The following is a 19,670-nucleotide window of genomic DNA, read 5'->3' on the forward strand; positions in this document are numbered from 1 at the left end:
TTTTTCATGCGGGGCATCTCTCCTTGCGGGGTGCACTCCTTGCCCGTGGGGTTCCCCTATGCAGGGGACACCCCTGTATGGCACGGTGCTCCTTGCGCGCATCAGCACTGCACATGGGCCAGCTCATCACACAGGTCAGGAGGCCCTGGGTTTGAACCCTGGACCTCCTATAAGTAGGTGGACACTCTATCCGTTGAGCCACATCTGCTTCCCTCCATCTCCTTTTAGATACCTTGCCTTCCAGTGGACCTGGCCAGCCACGTCCTCTGCTTCCTGCTGCTCACAGCCTGTGACCTCCCCTGACAAGAACTTTTCCAAGTGGCCTACTATTAAAAGTCAATGTCCCCCACTTGTCTCTTTTTCCTTCTCTTCTGCACAAACTCCCATTTCTTGAGATTGAGCTTTGTTCCAGTAAAAACGATTGGTACCTTGGTATGCCAAACTCATAGATTCATGGTGGATGGGTGAGGAAGGCACAGAATTTCCAGCTCCAGAAGAGTCAGATTAATCTTCCATTAGTGTTCTGTGGGCTCTATGGGGAAGATATTTTGAGCTGGGATTTTGCTGTTTTTTGACTTCACAAAGAGTTGGGCTCCTCCTGCTACCCTCACTTTAGCTCAACTCCAGGAAGTCCTCCACAGGGTTAAATGTATGGAATCAAAATCACCAAAGAGCTGATCATGTCTCTCACCTCCCCACCCCTGCCCCAATTTTGCAAATGGGTGTGGAATAATAGAGTCCTTGATGTAGGCCAGTATATAAGTTAAGACAGTGGAAACTCAAATAGGAAACTGAAATCCTCAGGGCAGAGACTTATATTTTGAAACTTTGGGTTATGGTGAGCAGTTAGAAGAAATATGAAATGTCATCTAATGTAACTCACTTGATTTACCGAGTGAGGAAACAGCACGTGCCTGTTTAAGAGATCTTCGGCACTTAGATCCTACACTCTCTATGTAGTTCTATATTTTTACACCTTTAGGATTTTTTAGTTATTCCTGCTCACATTGTCTCTCCCTGACCCATTGCAAATAATTTTATAAAATAAGATGGTGGCTGAATTAACCAAGATGCTAATTAGCAAAGGGAAAGAATACCGATCAGAGTCCATGTCTCCTGGCTCCTAGTTCAGGGCTTGGTCATTTGATTGAGTATTAAAGGAAATTAAGGATGGATAGGGATAGAATTTGTGGTCCTACACTCTTGGGTAACAGGTGCACCTGAGCTATTCTTGTTTTAGTTTTCTGACTGCTAAAGCAGATGCCATGCAATTGGTTGACTTAAATAATGAGAATTTATTAGCTCACAGTTTTGAGGCTAGGAAAAATCCAAATTAAGACTTCATTAAGGTGATGCTTTCTTTCCAAAGACTGGGGTTCTGGACCTGGTTGCTGATGATCCTTGTTCCTGAGCTCCTCTGTCATATGGCAATGCACATGGCGGCCTCTCCTGGCCTTGCTCTTCTTTTCTGGTTCCACTGACTCTCAGCTTCTTGCTTCCTGCTTGAATTTCATTCTGCTCATAAGGACTCCAGTAACAGGATAAAGACCCATCCTGAATGAGCTGGGCCCCACAGTAATGGAAGTAACCTCATCAAAAAGTCCTACTTACAATGGTTCACTCCTACAAGAATGAATTCGATTTGAGAACATGTATTTCTGGAGTACAAAGCTCCAAACCACTACATTCTCTATAGTGCAATATTTATCAGTCTTGCTAAGAATGATTCTAGTTTCTTTTGGATGGGGGAGGGATGGTCCTCTCTGAGAGTTTGAAGATAATAAGGACTCTTCCTAGAATATGGCACACACATACAATCCATCCCAGGTCCAGGCTACTCACAAAGTTCCTTAATTTAAGGACTGTCCTCTAGACTAAGACCCAATGATCTGACTATTTGAGTCGGTTAACCTGGATATTTGCCATGCTCTAGGCATTGCTTGGAGGACTTGGTAGGTGCTGCATCATCTAGTCCTCATACCAGCACTTGAAGGATGCACCAAGATTATTTCCATTCTGCAGAGAAGACAGAAGGATTTAGGAAGCATGTGTTCATTTACAAATATTTCTTAAGTAATGACTGATGGCAGGCATGAAGCTAGGTGCTGAGGATATAAAGACCTGCAAAATAGGGTGGGAGAGCCTGCCCTCATGGAGCTTAGAGTCTGGTGAAGCAATTGATGGTGTGTCTACATATGGACATGCAGGTATGGGGAGTGTGATGGGTGGTGATAGTAACACATGCATGAGGACTGATGGATGGAATGAAAGAAGGAAGTCAATACTGGAGAACCAAGAAAAACAGGCATAAGGGACTCATAAGGAGGGCTGCAGAAAGGGTGAGGGGTGCCAGGCCATGTGTGTAGTTAAATCCCTCACTGGAGTTCACCTCCAAAGAAAGAGCCCAGGCTCAAACTCAGCACAAATGACCTACTGTCAGACTTGCTGCATTGTTCCTGCAAATACAGTGACTCTTAGTGACACATGATGTCCTGTCCTGGTCTTCTCCACACCTGTGGGAAGTACCTGCTCCTGAAGAACCCAAAACCATGCTCCCTAGACTCTCTGCAGTGAAGGACCAAGTTTAAAAATTTTTACTCTGTCATCCTGTACAGCCATACTTTTGTAAATCATAAGGAAAATGATCATGGCCTTGGGTTGTCCCTGCAAAGTCCAGTTGCTCTAAAGGTTTCTGAGTGGTTGCTCTTACTTTCTGTACCCACCGCCTTGTGGATAAGGAGCATGGAGTTCTGAGATCACCATGCTGAGTCAAATTACTTGCATGGGACAATGTACCCATGTAGGGAATGAGACCACAATCGAATAGAAAGAGATGGCTTAGTTTTATTTGATTCCAGGATGGCATAAAATGGCATATACAAGGCATGCACTGGGAGTGTCCCCTTATTGCCTGCTTCTGCTGGAGAAGCAGCCTGTCACTCCATCCCCAGGGCCTTGGCCCCCCGGAGTGGCCCCTTCATCTGGGCTGGCTCTAGGAGGAACCACAGAGACCCTTGGGCAAGCATTGGCTCATGCCTGACGCTAATGCTGAGGGATGGTATGGTTGGATGGGTGCTTTCATTTGGTGAAAAAATTGTCTCTGATCTCTATTTCTAAGAAAAATGCTTTAACTCACCATTGCCACATGGCCTGCAGGACCTACCCTCAAACAACTGAGCCTTTCTTTCTCCTTTTCAGAACAGCAGCTTGACCACATGCGTGACGCCAGGCCTGGGCTGGACCCCTTTCCAGGGAGGATGAAGGCGCCCAGGTCACCTATGGCTTGTCTTCTGGTCCAGCTCATGCACTTCGCACACTACCTCCAGCAAGTGAGTGCATGTGACAAACAGAAAGGCGGTGCTAATTTCAGGTCTACGAGAAACTCAGGGTGGGGGGATCATGGTTGACAGACAGAGTCAGGATTGGCAGGTTAAGCTTCTATTCTAGAAGCTTCTAGGCGATATTGACAAACAATGGGCAATAGATACACTTGGCATTAATAACAATGTGCTTGACAGGGTCTTGTTGAACGAGCGCAGGTGGGACTGCCACGGACACTGGGAGATGTGGTCTCAACCCTCACCATCCAGGCCCGCCGAACGCAATAATAATTTTCAGCAACCTTCACTTCTGGACATGATGTCATTAATTTTTACGCTGGAGACACAAGATGGTCTGTGGTCTGATATTTTCATTTGAAAGCAAGGGGGAAGACAAAAGCAAACAGGCCTCTTGGCCATGAGAAAATGAATGACCTTCCAAGTAAGGAATTTCAATTGGCGCTTTCAGCTTTAGAGGGGGATGAGGCTGGAGAGCCGTTTGTAGCAGAAGTATAAGATGGGGCAATGGTTGGGGGGTACAGGGCATGCACCCTCATCCCCATCCACAGACCACTTTCAAAGGTTCTGAGGTCCCTGAGCCACTGATTAGCAGGTCAACATTCTTGCTAACAGCTTCCCCCTCCCTTTTTTTTTTTTTTTTTTTTTTTTAAGAGAGAGCTGGCATGCCAGCGCATGCTTGAATGCTCTCCCAGTTACATATAAACTTTAAAAAGAGGCCCCCTTTCCCGGCCTGACTCACACTCCATGCATCACATAACCAGAGTTTGGAAAGGCTGCGAAGAATGCACATGGCGGCTGGTTCTATTTTGTCAGATCGTGGGAGTGATAAAAACAAGTGATCTGGCAGTGAGGTCGGGGGTGGGTAAATTTTTGGGTGCAGCGTGAGGTTAGGAGGGGTCATGGAAGGCAATAGAAAAGACTCCCCTGTTTCTGTTCCTGAGGACATTTAGGATAACAGAACCGTTGCATTTTAAAGAGGGACTAGATGTTAGAAATCTGTGATGAAGGTTCAGAGATGGTAGATGCTAGCCCCACATAACAGAGCAAGAAGAAACTGCAGAACCACTAACCCCATTTGAGAATCTGATAAAGGCTACAGGCACTTTCTCCTGAAAAACAAAACTACACCCAGTATTTTCAACATGGTCTCGCAGGCTTTGTGGACTCCTTCTGTTCGTCCCCTGACCTGAGGGTCAATGAGGTCTCCATCGTCCTAGTAGAGGTTACAATTAAGCATCTAGATAATGTTCAGCAGATGAGGCCGAAATCCCTTCTCCTCTTCCACTTCCTAGCTGCCTGAGCACAAGCAAGCAGGTAACATCTCTAAGCCTCCGTTTCCTGTTACATAAAATGGGTACACAAGAGCACCCACTTCATAGGTTGTTATGAAGATTAACTGTGATAATAGGTTTCAGGAACTCAAGTTAGTAGAAAGCCTGGTACATGGGAAGCTCAACCCCGTGTTGCTGTTGATATTATGACTACCTTCCCTCACCAAGGTCATGGCCTCTGTGGTAGGCTGACCAAGGGCCACCTCTGACCCAGCTCTCCTGAAAATCTTCCCGGGTCTTTGGCTTGCTCTTGCTTCCGGCCCAAATCTATTTGCCTCCTGGCCATTCTCCTTTCCTGAAGGGTCTCTTCATGTCATCACCTGAAAGTCAGTCTGAAAAAAAAAAAAAGAAAAAAAGAAAAAAGAAAGTCAGCCTGTGTTAAAAATCTCTTAACAAATTCGTGGGGCAGAAATCCATTAGAAGGAAGTGCTAGGATAAAAAGATTGCTTGAGAAAAGGGTATGCCTGTGAAGTACTTCCTCACTCTAGTGGAGATTAAACAGTGGAACAAGTAGAAATTCCACATCTTCAAGAACGGTTTTGAGCCTATGAGATTGTTTCATCATCTCTTAATAGGAGGGAAAACATGGCTCAATTTCTTTACAAAGTTTTTTTTTTTTTAATCTAAATGTTCAGATTGGAAAACTATCTTATTTTTAATTTTTTTAAGGAGGTACCAGGGATCGAACCTAAGACCTAATATATGGGAAGCAGGCACTCAACCACTGAGCTACATTTGTTCCCTAGTGAGACTTGGTTTTCTTTTTGTTGCTGTTTGTGTGGTTTTTAGGAGGTACCAGGGATTGAACCTAAAACCTAATATATGGGAAGCAGGCACTCAACCACTTGAGTGACATCTGCTACCCATGGAAAACTTCTATTTTTAATAGCAATTTTCTCTGCTTGGTATGCTTAAACAACTTACAATTTCTAAGTAGTCTTTTTTTTTTTTTCCATCTGACTCTTTGAGAAACAAAAGGTAGACTCTAGAAGAGGAGGGGTTAGAAATCCTGAGCAGGGAGGAAGCTGCTCACCGTAGCCTCGTTCTGGCTCAAGCTATCTCTTCTTTTTTTCTTTTTTGTGATGGGTGGGGACTTCTCTTGGGGAACAATGCAGGGTGAACTAAATGAAATTTTGGCAACTGGGTCTCCAAAGACAGGTAAGTATAAGCCTCTAAGCTTCCCTTTTCCCTGACAAAGGTGGCTCAGAAGATAATAACCTGCCTTGGTTTTTGGTGCCAGTTCAACTTCCACCCACTTGTACTTGAAAGCAGAACTTCAAGGTACTCTACCACAGAAACCAGAAAGCAACCTTTGAGTAGTAATTCCAGAAGAGCAACAGGATGCATTCTCATTAGCTGAACGACTAAGTTTAAATACACCGATCCAAGAATTATACGATTGGAGTGGAGGGTGCATTTCTGACTTTCTGATGCCTCAAGCTTAGAGATGGTCATTTTCTTTTATGTTCTCCTTTCATCAGTGACTGGAACGTGAAGTACAAGTGCAGGTGTTAAGGAGCAAGTGTTCCTCTTGGAGTAGGTGCAGTTGTCACATGATGGCTCCCCAAAGAGCTGCAATCGGAGGGGACATAAAATGAGGCTGCTTTGCAGTGGTGTGTGTCCCATGTGAGTAGAAAGATTCTGTGTTCTGGTCTTAGAGAGATTTGGGGTCAAAGCCTTCCTTCACTACATTCTAGCTCTGTGACCCTGGGCAAATTTCTTAGCTTTGTAACTTTCCATTTCCTTTCCTGTAACAGGAGACGTAGAGCTGTTGTGGAACCGGCCCATATGCCGTGGCTGGCACATGGCATTGATTTCCTCGTCTTGGGGCAGGCACCTTCTTCGTGGGAAGTGGCTAACTGGGCTGGAGGATGAGAAGATGCCTCTTGGACGTTGACTTGATTGCTGCAGTAGATGGAGATAGCAGATCTGTGAGTTGGAGAGTGTGTGGATTGGGGGTGGTGTTGATACTCACCAAGGATGACGGACTTTTGTGCCAACCCATTAGAAGTATGCTAGGGCATTTTGTCTCTCCCCTTTTTCAATGTCTTGTAAGACTGTCTGTAAAGAAGTCAATTAGGCTGGTGCGGTGCCAGCCCGTGGCCTCCGCCATCCAAGTGACAAGTTGATAGAGTCATCAATCATTTGTTATTACCTTTGGCATAATATCCAGGAAAAAGAACTGAACTGGGTGTTCTCAGGAGAAGGATCCATTCCACAAATACATATTGGATGCCTGTTCTGGAGCTCTAGGCACTGTGCCCTGTGTTCCAGATACAAAGAAGAGGAAAAAACCAACATTACAGAGCTCAGTGAGGCTAGTGCAGTAGTTCTCTGCTGGAATCCAAGGATTCCCAGGCATTGAAAGATCTAGAAGAACTCTACTTCTTTTTGCTTTTGTTTCAATAATGACTTTCTGGAAAGTTATTTTACTAGGTAGAAAGATGAAATGTTTTTTATTGCAAGAATTCATGTCCAGAGGATATATTCAAAAAATAAGAATTAAGTTTCTCAATCTGGTGTCTAGGAATCTTCAAGAAGTTTCCTTTCATCCTAAGTACAGACATCAAAGATCTGAGTTCGTGGCCTCCCCAAGTCCAAGTGAGGAGAGTGGTCTTAGCCAAGACACTCATTTAAACCTGTGGGCTGTGGGCACTTCCTCCCAAATAAGGGGCCTGGACCAGGTGATCTGGGAAGCTTTTCTAGCATTAAGAGTGGATGCCTATGTCTTTCCCCCAACTGGAATTGTAACCTGGATTTCTTTGTAGTTTCTGATTCATTGTGGAAAGTGCTAGCTAGACATCAGATCTGTTTTAATCCTGTCTTTAGAAATGATTGCTAGGAAGAGGCTAATGAACCATTTTCCTTCTTTGTGTGTTAGACCTTCCATCTGGACATAGGAATGCTAACTTAAAAAAATACTTAAAAAAATAAGCGATACGAGATGATAGAAGAATTTTGAAAAATGCAGCAGCAAAGTTACAAAGTCGGGCCTTGTGGTGATGCAAGCGAGAGGACTGGCTACTGCCTCTAGGCAAATTAGTCAGGATGGCATGGGTTATGCTGCAGTAACAAAGACCCCAAAGATCCATTTGTGCTACAAGTCAGCATGGGCTCTTGGGGGCTCTGCTCGTTGAAATCCCTGAACCAGGGGCCTGGAAGTGCAGTCAGACATACACCCGATACCTCAGGAGACTGAAGGGCATGTGGCCACTTGCACACTGACTTTCAGTCACACTTCATTGGCTAATGAGAGTCAGGGGCTATATTGAGTCCTTAGGGGGCAGACAATAGCAGTTCTACCTAGTGATGCAAAGGGGAATGTCTGGAATATTTGCGAAATTATGATATTAGGTCTTCATCACAAATGTAACAGCATTGAACACACTCATGTTTAAATTTGGAGAATAAAATCCATGTGATGACTGCTGGTAGTGATCATTCAAGGGCAAAACAATGTACACACCAAGTTGATTTTGGATTTGAGCACATGCTGTTCTCAGAAGAGCGGGTGTTCCTGGAGAGGGTGAAGGAAGAGAAGGAGGATATCTGGCAGATGCTGGTTGGTGGGTTGCTCTTGGTAGGAAATTGGCAGGTGAGAATACTAAGCAAGGAGAATGTTTGGAAGGAACAAAGCAGAATGAACTGGGGTTAAAGTTCATGGAGCATGAAAGAACACGGGTAGAGTTGTGATCAAAGGAACAAGTGGTTTATGACAGAGCTTCTTACGATGGACTCAGAAGTAGAAGCCATGTTTGTGTTTAGGGTAGAAGGATCCCGTGTGCAACACGGGGAATTAGGTGAGGAGTGAAAGGAATGTGTTGGGATGAAAGAGCTGGAAGAGCAGCAAAGTTTCTGGAGGAAGTAGGGTGGATGCGCAAATATCCCAGGTGGGTCATGCACATTAGCTTTGCTGGGGTGTACCTTAACATTTGGTGCTTACTGAGATTGCCCCACACAGCTCACTCTAACCCAGCAGAATGAAGGAAAATCCTGCAAGAGAGGGCTATTTTAATCAAAACATGTAATTAGTTGATTACCTGCTTTGTAGAGGTAACGACAACTTTGCTTTAATGTGGGTATTTTGGCATCGGTCTGGGAGGTGAAGAGTTCTAAATAGAGCTGCTTTAATATTTCCTCTGAATCCAGTGTTCTCAGAAGAACATCACAATTTTGGGTAAGATAATATTAATTCCCAAATCACCAAAAACTTATATCAGCTATATAAATAAAAAACACTATAAACAAATACATGTTTGAACAAAGCTAAAAATATATTTATATGTTTAATATATACATACAAACAAATATATAAATTCATATATAAAAAAATTGAAATATAAATATGATCAGTTGTTCAGTGCTGACCTGGCTGGAGAAGTCTGTATTTACCCCGTTTTAGATTGTTTTTTCACTTTTGCCCTTAACACTGGTGTGCCTCGAGAATCTACTAGCATGGAAATAAAGGTGAAGAAAAAGCAGCACATGGCCATCCAGAAAAGATGGAAATAGGTGGAAAGAAGGAAAAAAATCCTCAAGTGTGATACCATCTTTTTAAATGACTGGTCATGATTTGGGGTAGCATAAATCAGAAGAAAAACTTGATATTTAAAAAATAATACAGTGGTACCTAACATTCTAACATACATTGGGAATGCAGTGGAAATGAACTTGGTGTGGAGAAAAAGCATCCCAGAAGACGCACAAGCATGGGCACGTGGTTTGGTGAATCACTCTCATGCCTGAGAGACGGAAAATGCAATCCAAGGCGCTAACGCCGAAAGCACAGGCAGCAAGCTCCTTGCCTGAGTTACTATGTCTCTGCTCCAAAGGCATCCTGCTACTGGATGCCACGGCAGTCAAGAAGTGGAGTGAATGATTGGAAAGAATGTTCTCTGGCTGTTTGATCAAGGTTGACTTCAGGTCCTGCCCCTGACCATCTACAGAACCACAGGTGGACTGAAAACCAAGACAAGGCTACTAATGGTAGCAGTGAGGATGGAGGCCTGGCCCCCTGCGATGGGAGGGAAGCACCCCCCGGAGAAGGAAAAAGAGCCCTGCAGTGATGCAGAGGAGAGCCAGCATTCGGTGGTTACCCTCTCCCTCATGCTTCTGCTGCCATGTTCTCATCTTGGGGACTTCCTGTGGCCCTCAGTGGCCATGGCGCTTGCATTCGGCGTGCGGCTCTCCACCTAGGCGAACACTCTGCTGCTCAGTAAATCCCCCGTGCTGCCAGGGAGAATGGTGTTGTCAAGACAAGGGGTGAAAGCCCAGGGCGTTGTTGGGTTGCTGGGTTGTGTGTGTGCATGTACCTGTGTGTGTGTGCACGTGTGTACATGTGCTCACGCACCTCCATATGGGGAAAAAAGCATGAAGGACTCACAGCTGTGGAGCCAGAGTTCATGGTCGGGAAGGCCCGGCGGGGGCTGAGGGATGGTCTTTCCTCCCTGCAGCTGGAGATATGGCCTATCGTGTGCTGGACAAGAACTCCGACAACTCTGCCTGCAGTCACACTGTTCTCCGAGGGCCGGATGCTGCAGCTGTGGACAGCCCTCGGGCCGGGGGGCCCCGAGACCCTGTGGGTTGGATGCCCACGGCGGTGGGGCAGGCTTATCAGGTCGGCCAACCTGGTAGGTCCGGTTGGCAGAGAATATTTTCTTCTCTCTTCACTTTGGTTGTTTACTCAGTGAAAGGGACTCCACCCTTCCTGCAAGCTGGGACGCTTTCTTTGATACTCTGTATGGCTACTGTACCTCCACTTTCAATGACATTAAATCCTATTACAATCACTTTCTCATAACAAATCCTCTTTGACACCTGAAAAGCTCAGCTCCCATGGGCGTAGTGTTAGGCTGTCAAAATAAAACACCGAAGGGTCCTACTAGAATTGCAGTAGTGTGCAGAGTGTGCTTGGAAAAAATTCAGCATAGGGGCTTTACGCACGGAGTTTGCGTTCAATTCTGCTGGTAAAAGAGAAAAAAGTTAGTCTAAGTCATTCACTGGTTTATAAACCAATAAACCAGTGGCCTTAATTCGGTGATTTTAAATCCATGCGACGTTATGTTAAAATGCTTTCTCTTGGAAAGCTCTTCTTTCAGGAGCGAGGTCCAGAGTTCCAGATTATTAGCATTACAATGCCAACTGTGGAGCAAAGCGTTCTTCACCCGGACAGAACAAAGCCACAGCGCATGGGAGGGTTGTGTTCTCTCGCTTGCTTGATCGACTGTCTCCATGCTCGAGGTGGGTTGCCTAAACCATGCGCAAGCTCCGAATTCATACTATTCACATTTCTTTTCTTGTGCAACGGACACAGTAGGTCCTCCTTTTCTGCCATGATTACGTTTGTCTGACATCTGCAAGTCTAGCTTGGCAGTCTGTTGCCATGTTCCATTTCTTCAGGTTCCATTCCACGGGGTTTGTTGCTATTTTGGGGCAGCCCATCATTTTGAGGAACACGCTCAGGGTCCAGGGAGGGTCAGGGGTGTCTGAGGAAGGGGAGGCACTTGGGCAGAGGCACCTTTTCTGTGTCAGCGATGCTCATTGCTTGTTCATATGAACAACTTTGAGGTCCATCCTGGGCTATGACGACCCTTTGTGGATTAGCCGGTGGGCGAGTGTCCTCCTGGTTAATCACTTCCCATCCCCAGTGATCTCTCCATCCCCAAAATAACCAAAGAGTTACCGTCACTTCTATTATTTTTTCCACTGGGCTAGGGACATATGAGTAATGCCACAGCTCTGTATCAATCAGAATGATTAAACTGCCTCTTTTCTTTTTGACTCTTTCCCTTCAGTTGCCAGGTTAGTGTCGGGCCATGCACGTGTGCCTCTGTGACTCTGGCGTTTGCTTCTCTTCCTTGGGGAACATGAGCAGGACTCTGATGACTGGTTGCCATGCACAACACGCAGGCTTCTGCAGTGACCTGGGAAAGGTAGAGCTCTCCACTCTCGTGATGAGGCATGGTTCAGGCCCATCTTTCCAGCTGAGGGTAATGTGAGCTGGAATGGGTCACAGAGGCCCTGGCAGCTGGCTTAACCTGTTTATATAAAGACGGAACTCAGCCAGTGATTAAGAGAGCCACCTCCTACTGGTTGGTTTTGGAGTGGAGCCCAGAATTTTCCATGGAGATAGCTTTTAAAAGTCAGGTCAGCATCTCCAAGAAAGATAAGGACACACAAGCAAGTCCTTGTGGATTTCCTTGTCTTAGCACCCCCACTGTTCAGCCAGGCTTGGAATGAATAGACTTGACCAATGAAATGCCGCCTCCGGGTTTAGCTCCATGAAAGGATCACTCTTCTTGGAGGGATCTTGTGGGCTGAGGATTAGGTGGATCTGCTTAAGCCAAGCTTAGCATTTAATAGCCTGTGTTTGGCCTTGGCCATCAGTTCTGAAATGCTTCCGGGTTGACTGGTCAGAGATAAGATCTGACATTTGATTTGGAGTCAGGACATTTGATATGGGGGGTGTTTATGAATGGTGGGTAGGGACAGCGTTGAATGTGATTAAAGACAATTGCTCCTAAGTTTAAAGCAGGGAATAAAGATACAGGAAGTGGAGGGGTGAGCAGGGAGGGGGAGTGGAGGAACAAGGACCTGCTGGAAACCTTCCACGGAGAAGCAAAGGACGGGGCTTCAGAGGTCCCTCACCCTCGAAGAAATCACGTTCCCGCAAAACTGAAGAAAATGCTTTCGGGTCACGGTGTGATTTGTGGATGCAGAGGAATCCTTCTACTGGATTGGGTTTCGGCTCTCTATTTTTATTTAGTTAGTAAGCGCCGCCTATTCCTTTATTAAGTTTTCTATCTGGCTGCTTAGCATGAAGAGAAGTATGGCAACGCCGAAGTACAGCGTGAATTGGAGTCTTTATTACGAGCAGCAAAGTGGTGATTGGGGAGTGGGGGCGGCCTTCCTGCCCTCCGGTTTGTAACTTCCAGAGGTTAAAAAAAAAAAAAGAACATCCCACTTTTATAAAAGGAAAAGAAAAATCCTTTGCATAGATTATTATATAAATAATAATCTTCTTAACAAGTATGGCAGTTCTTTTTTTTTCTCGAAGCACAAAGAGTTATTGTGTGATTTATGTGAAAAGGTTATATAACTGTACTCTGTTACTTTAAATAGTGTTTTTTTAAAAATTTAAACTGCCAACTTCTTCATCACCAGCAAAGAAAAAAATGCCTATTTGCTAAGCACAAAGGTAATTTCAAAGGACTGTAATTAGCTCATGATAACTCTATCTTCTCTGATGTGTTTGCGGCTGAACCAGAGGAGAAATGGGCTTTATTTCTTTGTTGCATCTACACGGTGGCACCTGCAGTGTGTCAGCTCAGTGAGAACCAGGGAGGGAGAAAGGTTGACGCATCACACTCGGTCAGAGGAGAGCTACGGATGTCAGAAGGTAATGGATCTTGCAGTTTTCTTTTGGCTTCGTCTTTTCATAAACATGAGGAGGTCTCCATGTGCTCTCACTTGTGGTCCTGAAATGGTCCTTCGTTTCCAAGCCATTAAAAGCTCTATTTAAGAACCTCACCGAGTGCAAGGTGTGGGAGAAGAAAGCAGTCATGAAATGACGTGCATGAAGGGAGGAAAGCAAGAAAACACAGGTCATGGGTGCGAAACTTTACATCTTAAAAGTGGATGATCGGACGGAACTCAGATAAGAGAAAGAGAAGTAACTGAAGGAAACCCCACGAGGAAGGCAGCTCCTTTAACTCGTTCCAGGAAAATTGATTACTAAGAAAACCTTCCGAGGGGCTGTGCATGAGGTGTGTGTGCGTGCGTGTGTGAGTGTGTGCCTGCATGGATGTGGGGCCTGGTGTCTATGTTTGTGGCTGTGTGAGAACACGATGCGTGAATGTATGTTCATATGCGTGGACACGCGTGGCTCATGTATGTGGGAGGTGTCTGTGCATGCAGGGGTGTGTATGTGGTGTGCTTGTGTGTCTATGCATGTATGTGGCGGTGGAATGTGAAGAACCCATGCACACAGACCTATTTCTGTGACTGGTTGAGACAGAGTCTGGAAAAGTTCTGGGGGTAGAGAAAGAAAAATTTCCCCACGATGAGAAATATCTACAAAGAAAATCAAGGGATCGTGCTTGCTAGGAAAAGAGGCCGCTGGAGGTAGTGGGTTTTGAAAAGGTCTGCGGGGCTGTTTTCCGTGGGACTGTGAAAACACAGTCACCTGCTGGCACCCACCTGGCTGCCCGGCAGCTGTCTGGCAAAGCGCCGCAAGAACCAGGAGCACCTCTTGGAATGGGCGTAATTGTTCCCAGAAGTTATCGATCCTTTTCCAGCCAAACATTAGATTTCAATTTGAATGGGAAGCAAAACAACTGCGACGAGACTGAAAATGAGTAACTGCCTCTACAGCCCCGGTTCCAGAGACCCACGCCTGCGCAACTCCCCACAGGGAGCGGGGGATTGATTTTTCAAGAGGGCCTTGCAACCGGCAGAGAAAAATGAGGCGATAGCAACATATTCTGGATGACAACGACAATCGATGGGCTCCGCGGCTAGAATTCACTTGTGAGTTGGACGGTTCTGTCGTTCACAGCGTCCTGGGGATGTCGAGCCCTCACCAGGTGACGTCGGCAGCACTCAGGAGCTCATCCACTCTTGTCCAGGAAGGTGTCACAGACCCTGGTGAACACATGCAGTGGGGGAGGACAGAAAGTTAATTTCCGAGCCAGGATGGAGGAAGTCAATTAAAAACATGCATTTGAGGAGCGATCAATTTCCTTCCCACTAGAAGCCAAAGGAAGTCTTCGAAAGGCACATTTAAAGCTAAGAACTAGGGCACATATGAAGGGGGAAAGAAAAGTTAAAGGGTGAAGGAAAACCCACGGTGAGCAGCAGCGGTGCCATCACAACAGGCGCCGCGTGGCCTGGGTGCACAGCCGCCTCCTCTGGCTTCCCCAGGCAGCCTGGAATACGAGGCGGGAGAGGCGCTTCAAACAGGGAGATCACTTTCTCTGAGTCTCCAAGGCTGTCTCCGGCTTCGAGCAAAGGCTGATGAGCACTATAAATTCCTCGGTGAGCTAACACGAGGAGCAGGCTAAAATTATCCCCGCGTGTAGACGGAAGGTAGCCAGGGTGACACCCTTATCCATTATGCTAAAAAAGAAATGCTTCCCTTTAAACCGAGAGGAAGAAGGCAGAGACAAAAAGCCTTTCAAGTGAAGATGGAGCCTGGTTTTATCCCAGCTGGGTCGCTTGGAAAGACACCTCTCTATTTCTGTCCTCTTCCCTGGGCTACATTTAGACCTTAAACAATTAGCCCTCTTTAAGCTTGAAAAAAATGTCACCTGCTCCAGAAATTTCAGCATTTTGTATTTTTAGACGTCGGGGTCAGGGCAAGTGCAAAAAACGATGACATTTTCTGTCCTTACAAGCAATTCTTTTTCACTTTAGCAGGACATAACAAACTGAGGAATGAAAAAGTTGCCGCACTCCATTTTAACCCCTTAGGGCCAGAGGCGCCAAGTGTAAACACAGCTATGTTCTCGGGAGGTTAACCCCATTAGAGCAAATGCCATTTAGGAAGACAAGTGCTGCCTGTCAGGAAACCTCTCAAGGTCCCACAAATGACACAGTCAGGGGCATTTATTTCCTCCATCGGCTGTTATTTAATTGTAACTGTGGAAGCAAAGCAAAGAGGCAACTTTCTGATTTGATTGCTTTTTTGCCTGACAATTCTAAATCGAGTGTTCTGTGGACGGGTTAGCATTCTGAAGTATTTTTCTCTTTTACGGGGAGGAAGTATGCATTCTATTGGGGGTACAGAAGCTCCTGTCTCAAAAATTCAGCCCAAACTTCTCGGAATAAATCACATTTGAGGGGAAAGGAGGACGGCAGGAGAGAAAGAATGAGGGCATTCTGAAATACACACACTTGAACTTCCAACTGAGCTCAGGCTCTTCCTTGCCTGTGGACACCCTTCCTTAGGAGCGGCTGGGTGTAGCTGTAAACATCAGCCCCCTTTGCCCTTCCCTGCACTCAGGGAGACCCGACCCCCTCTCTCCTCAGCCCATCTCATCCATCCATCCTTCCATTCATTCATTCATTCGACACCTATTGATTGAGCATCTATTGCGTGCCATCCTCAGTGGAGGCTTTAGGAGCACAGAGGCAGCCAAATAGTCTGAGAACAGGCTTCCCGGGGCTGACAGCCGCGTCTCCAGACTCTAGAGGGAAAAACAGGCTTCAGTCAAAAACACAGAGGAGTCGCTGGAAAATCACAGCTCTGGGAAGTGCAACGAGAGAAACATACCTGACTCCATGACCTGGGCTGCAGCAGAGCTCTCTCCAAATCGGGGGCTCAGGGAGGACTTCCCTGAGGAAGTGATGAACGCTGAGACGTGGCGGCTGAACAGGAGTTCGTTCACCCCGGCAGGAAAGGAAGAGCCTTCCGGGTGACATGAGCAGCGTCCTTGGAGACTGAGGTAGAACGGGGCACCTGCCGCGGGGTGGCGGAGAGCAGGCTGGAGCGGGGAGAGCGGCCAAGGGCAGCGGGCCGCAGCCGAGGGGACAGGAGCGGCTGCCGGGCCTCGCGGCCAGGGTCGGATTCTTGTCTTTACCTTAAGAGGACGGGGAAGCCCTTCTCTACAGGGGGCGGGGGGCTGTGAGGAGGAGCCTGAGGGGGCCGGGGGCACAGCCCTTGACGCATTGCATCGGAAGGGAAAAGGAGGCCTCTTTTTGCTCCCCATTTCTGCTTCTCCCCGCAATACCTTCCCTCTGCGGCACCCAGTCCGCTTCTCGCCCCGTTCACCCCACGCCTCGCTCCAGAGCCCCTGCGCCTCTTCAGCGGGCTCCCTGCTTCTCCCATCCTGGTTTCTTCCTCCTTGGACCCCTGGCCAGGGATTCTGAGTTAGGGCTGGCGGGAGGGGCAGTGGGACATGCGGTGTGAAGGGTCAGACCCCGGCATGTGCTCCCCGCGGCAGCAGATACCCAGCGTGGGGAGCCCCTGCCGGGGTCCCGGCTGGAGGACTTGAGCCCAGAGGTCACCTGGGAGGTTCAGCGCAGGACCCCGCTTTGTGGGGATACTTGTGGAACCAACAGCTGCCAGGATGCTCCCCAGAGCAAAGGTGTTTGGGCCCGAGGGCCTGCCCCGGGGCCGGAAGGACTTCGTAGTGCAGGTTCCTACCTGTGCCTCTCCACCTTCTTGTCTTTCATCCTTCGCATGTGGAGGCAAGAAAGCCTTGAAGGGAAGCGGATGTGGCTCAATGGCTAGAGCGTCCGCCTACCACGTGGGAGGTCCCGGGTTCAAACCCCAGGCCTCCTTGACCTGTGTGCAGCTGGCCCATGCGCAGTGCTGATGTGCGCAAGGAGTGTCGTGCCACGCAGGGGTGTCCCCGCATAGGGGAGCCCCATGCGCAAGGAGTGCGCCCCATAAGGAGAGCCGCCCAGTGTGAAAAAAGCGCAGCCTGCCCAGGAATGGCACTGCACACACAGAGAGCTGACACAGCAAGATGACGCAACAAAAAGAAACACAGATTCCAGGTGCCACTGACAAGAATAAAAACGGACTCGGAAGAACACACAGCAAAGGGACACAGAGAGCAGACAACTGGGGGTGGGGGAGGGGGAAGGGGAGAGAAATAAATAAAAAATAAACCTTCATGAAAAAAAAGAGAGAAAACTTTGAATTCATGAAGCGCCTGGAGAAGCCTTCAGCCCTGCTGAGGTATTTATTTTCTATTCCAACACTGTCTGGGAGATGATGAGATGAGTGACTCGAATCACCAGTTTTGATCGAGTAGCCAGATTTAAATGCCTTTAAAATTTAAATGCTGGATGGAAAGGTAAGTCACGGCAAACATTCATCTTTTCTGCTGTTATCGAAGAGGCACTGGCTGTGGCCCGGGCTTATCCGAGACCCCCATCTTCTTATTTTTTCAATGAGGGGTTCTTGTGAAGGTCCCATTTCTCTGTTTTTCCACATTGTGAATAGGGAAGGATCCCTCTGGAACGATTAGTTATGCGACAAATGTGTTCGTGTGCTTGCTGTGCCCTTAGCACTTGAGGCCCTAAACGACAGACAGTTTAATAAAGACAGTCATGGCCGCTGGGAGACAGAGTGTACACCAGGAGCCTCTGTGTCTGCACTTCCTGATACCGTGGCCACCACGTGTGGCTATTGCGCACTTAAAACGTGGCAGTGCAACTAAGGTCTGCCTTCTTAATGTGAATTAATTTAAATGTCAACAGCCACCTGTGGCCACTGTTTTGGATAGTGCCAGTCTAGAGGGAAAGAAAAAAGGACCTCTTAGAAGACAAAGAGGTGGGGCCTGGGAAAAATAATCAACTACTGATACATTTTGGAATGAAAGGAAGAAATGACTTCCAAATAATTGCCATTTAGAAGAAGTGTGGGGCAGGCAACATTCACAGAATCCTCTGGGGAAGTTTTTAAAGTCTTAATAAAGCTAAAATACGCCAAAAAAGGTGTTGGCCCGTTCACTGGCTCTTTACAAAATCATCATAGAAGCATCTCTCTAACTCTTGCTCCTTTAAAGGATGCTGTGAGCATTTCCAAGGTGAAATACACAAGCCCTTTGGGGCTTTTGGAGGTAATAGAGGATGCTTACCCGGTCGACATACTGGAAATCATCATTCAGCTGAGCTGAACAATAGGAAAGAAGTTGAGCTTTTAAGGATAAACACTGGTCATGCAATGATTTAAATCACCGTTGAAAAAACGTTGCACAAAATGTTTTGTTCTGGAGGAAGATCACCTATTTTAGAAATTGGTTTGGAGGAACTCTGGCTGGAACAGTGTGTGTTCAACAGAGTTGTTTTAAAGTCGCATGTTGTGTTACTGGCAGCAACGAGCTTCAGAGAGGGTTTGTAGTTGAAAATCAAGTTTTACCTAGGTTGCAGCTGGTAATTAAAGAAGGAGGGAAAACTTTCCCTCGCCTTCTCAAAAGAACAAAACTGGGTGGGACCTTTGTGGGATTGGGATCTGATACTGGGGATTGGGATCTGATACTGGGGAGGGGTATCTGCAGAAGTGGAGGGACCCCCCAGCTGTCTGTGATCTCCTGGTGTTTCCTCCGTAGAGGGGGCACCCCAAGGCAGAAACAGGCTGGCAAGGAAATGAGAGCTGCGTGCTGGATGGTTTCTAGAAAGCTGGTTAGGGGAAAAGAGACTGCCGCCAGACAGAGAGGGGGCAGCTGGGTAAGCCCAGGAGGGCTCCAGCTTAGGGCAGCGAGGCAGTGGGGATGGCACAGGCCGAATGTGGTGGAAGCCCCAGGTAGGATTCCACTGTGAGAAAGGCAGATGTCCGAGCAAACTTTTAGGGTACATTCAACTTTATGCTTTTAAAACGTTTGTTCAAGATGCACTCTCTTTACACTTAGGGTCAAATATAAGTATACTCATAAAGTATTATGAGTTATATCTAAAATAGTGAGAGAGATATATATTATAATTCTACCTCCCCCCCCCCAATGAGATGGCTCCCTTGTCTGTTTGCTCATTGTTTTTGTTTGTAGTCTGCTCATTGTCTGTTTTTTTTTTTCTTTAGGAGGCACCAGGACCTCCCATGTGGGAGGTGGGCACTCAACTGATTGAGCCATATCCGCTCCCTGCTCATTTGGTTTTGCTCATTTTGCTGTTTAGTTTGCTTGTTGTCTTGCTCTTTGTTTTTGTTCATTGTCGGTTCATTGCTTTTTCTCATTGTTTTTGCTTGTTGTATCCTCCTTGCTTTTTCTCATTGTCTGCTTGTTGTTTTGCTTGTTGTCTGCTCATTGTCTGTTCTCTGTTTGTCTTCTTTAGGAGGCACCAGGAACCGAACCTAGGGCCTCCCATGTAGGAGGCAGGTGCTCAACTGCTTTAGTCACATCCCCTCTGGTGAGATAGATATGTATATGTATATAAAAGATTTACTTATTTATTTCTCCCCATCCCCGCCTTGTTGTTCTGTGTTCTCTCTCTGCTATCTGTGTGTTCTTCTGTGTCTGCTTGTCTTATCTTTAGGCAATACTGGGAACTGATC

The 19,670-nt window shown here is 46.8% G+C and overlaps 1 long non-coding RNA gene across 1 annotated transcript; it reads right to left on the bottom strand.

Annotated features, from left to right (window-relative positions):
- Positions 1–9,028: 9,028 nt before the first annotated feature.
- On the bottom strand, positions 9,029–17,087 carry LOC111764479 (uncharacterized). Its single transcript, XR_002797072.2, has 3 exons — positions 16,818–17,087; positions 15,945–16,130; positions 9,029–14,314 (listed from the first exon to the last, which is right to left on the bottom strand). It is a non-coding gene; the product is annotated as an uncharacterized lncRNA (long non-coding RNA).
- Between the last annotated feature and the right edge of the window lie 2,583 nt (positions 17,088–19,670).

This window comes from Dasypus novemcinctus, chromosome 11, assembly GCF_030445035.2.
Source record: "Dasypus novemcinctus isolate mDasNov1 chromosome 11, mDasNov1.1.hap2, whole genome shotgun sequence".
NCBI lineage: Eukaryota > Metazoa > Chordata > Mammalia > Cingulata > Dasypodidae > Dasypus > Dasypus novemcinctus.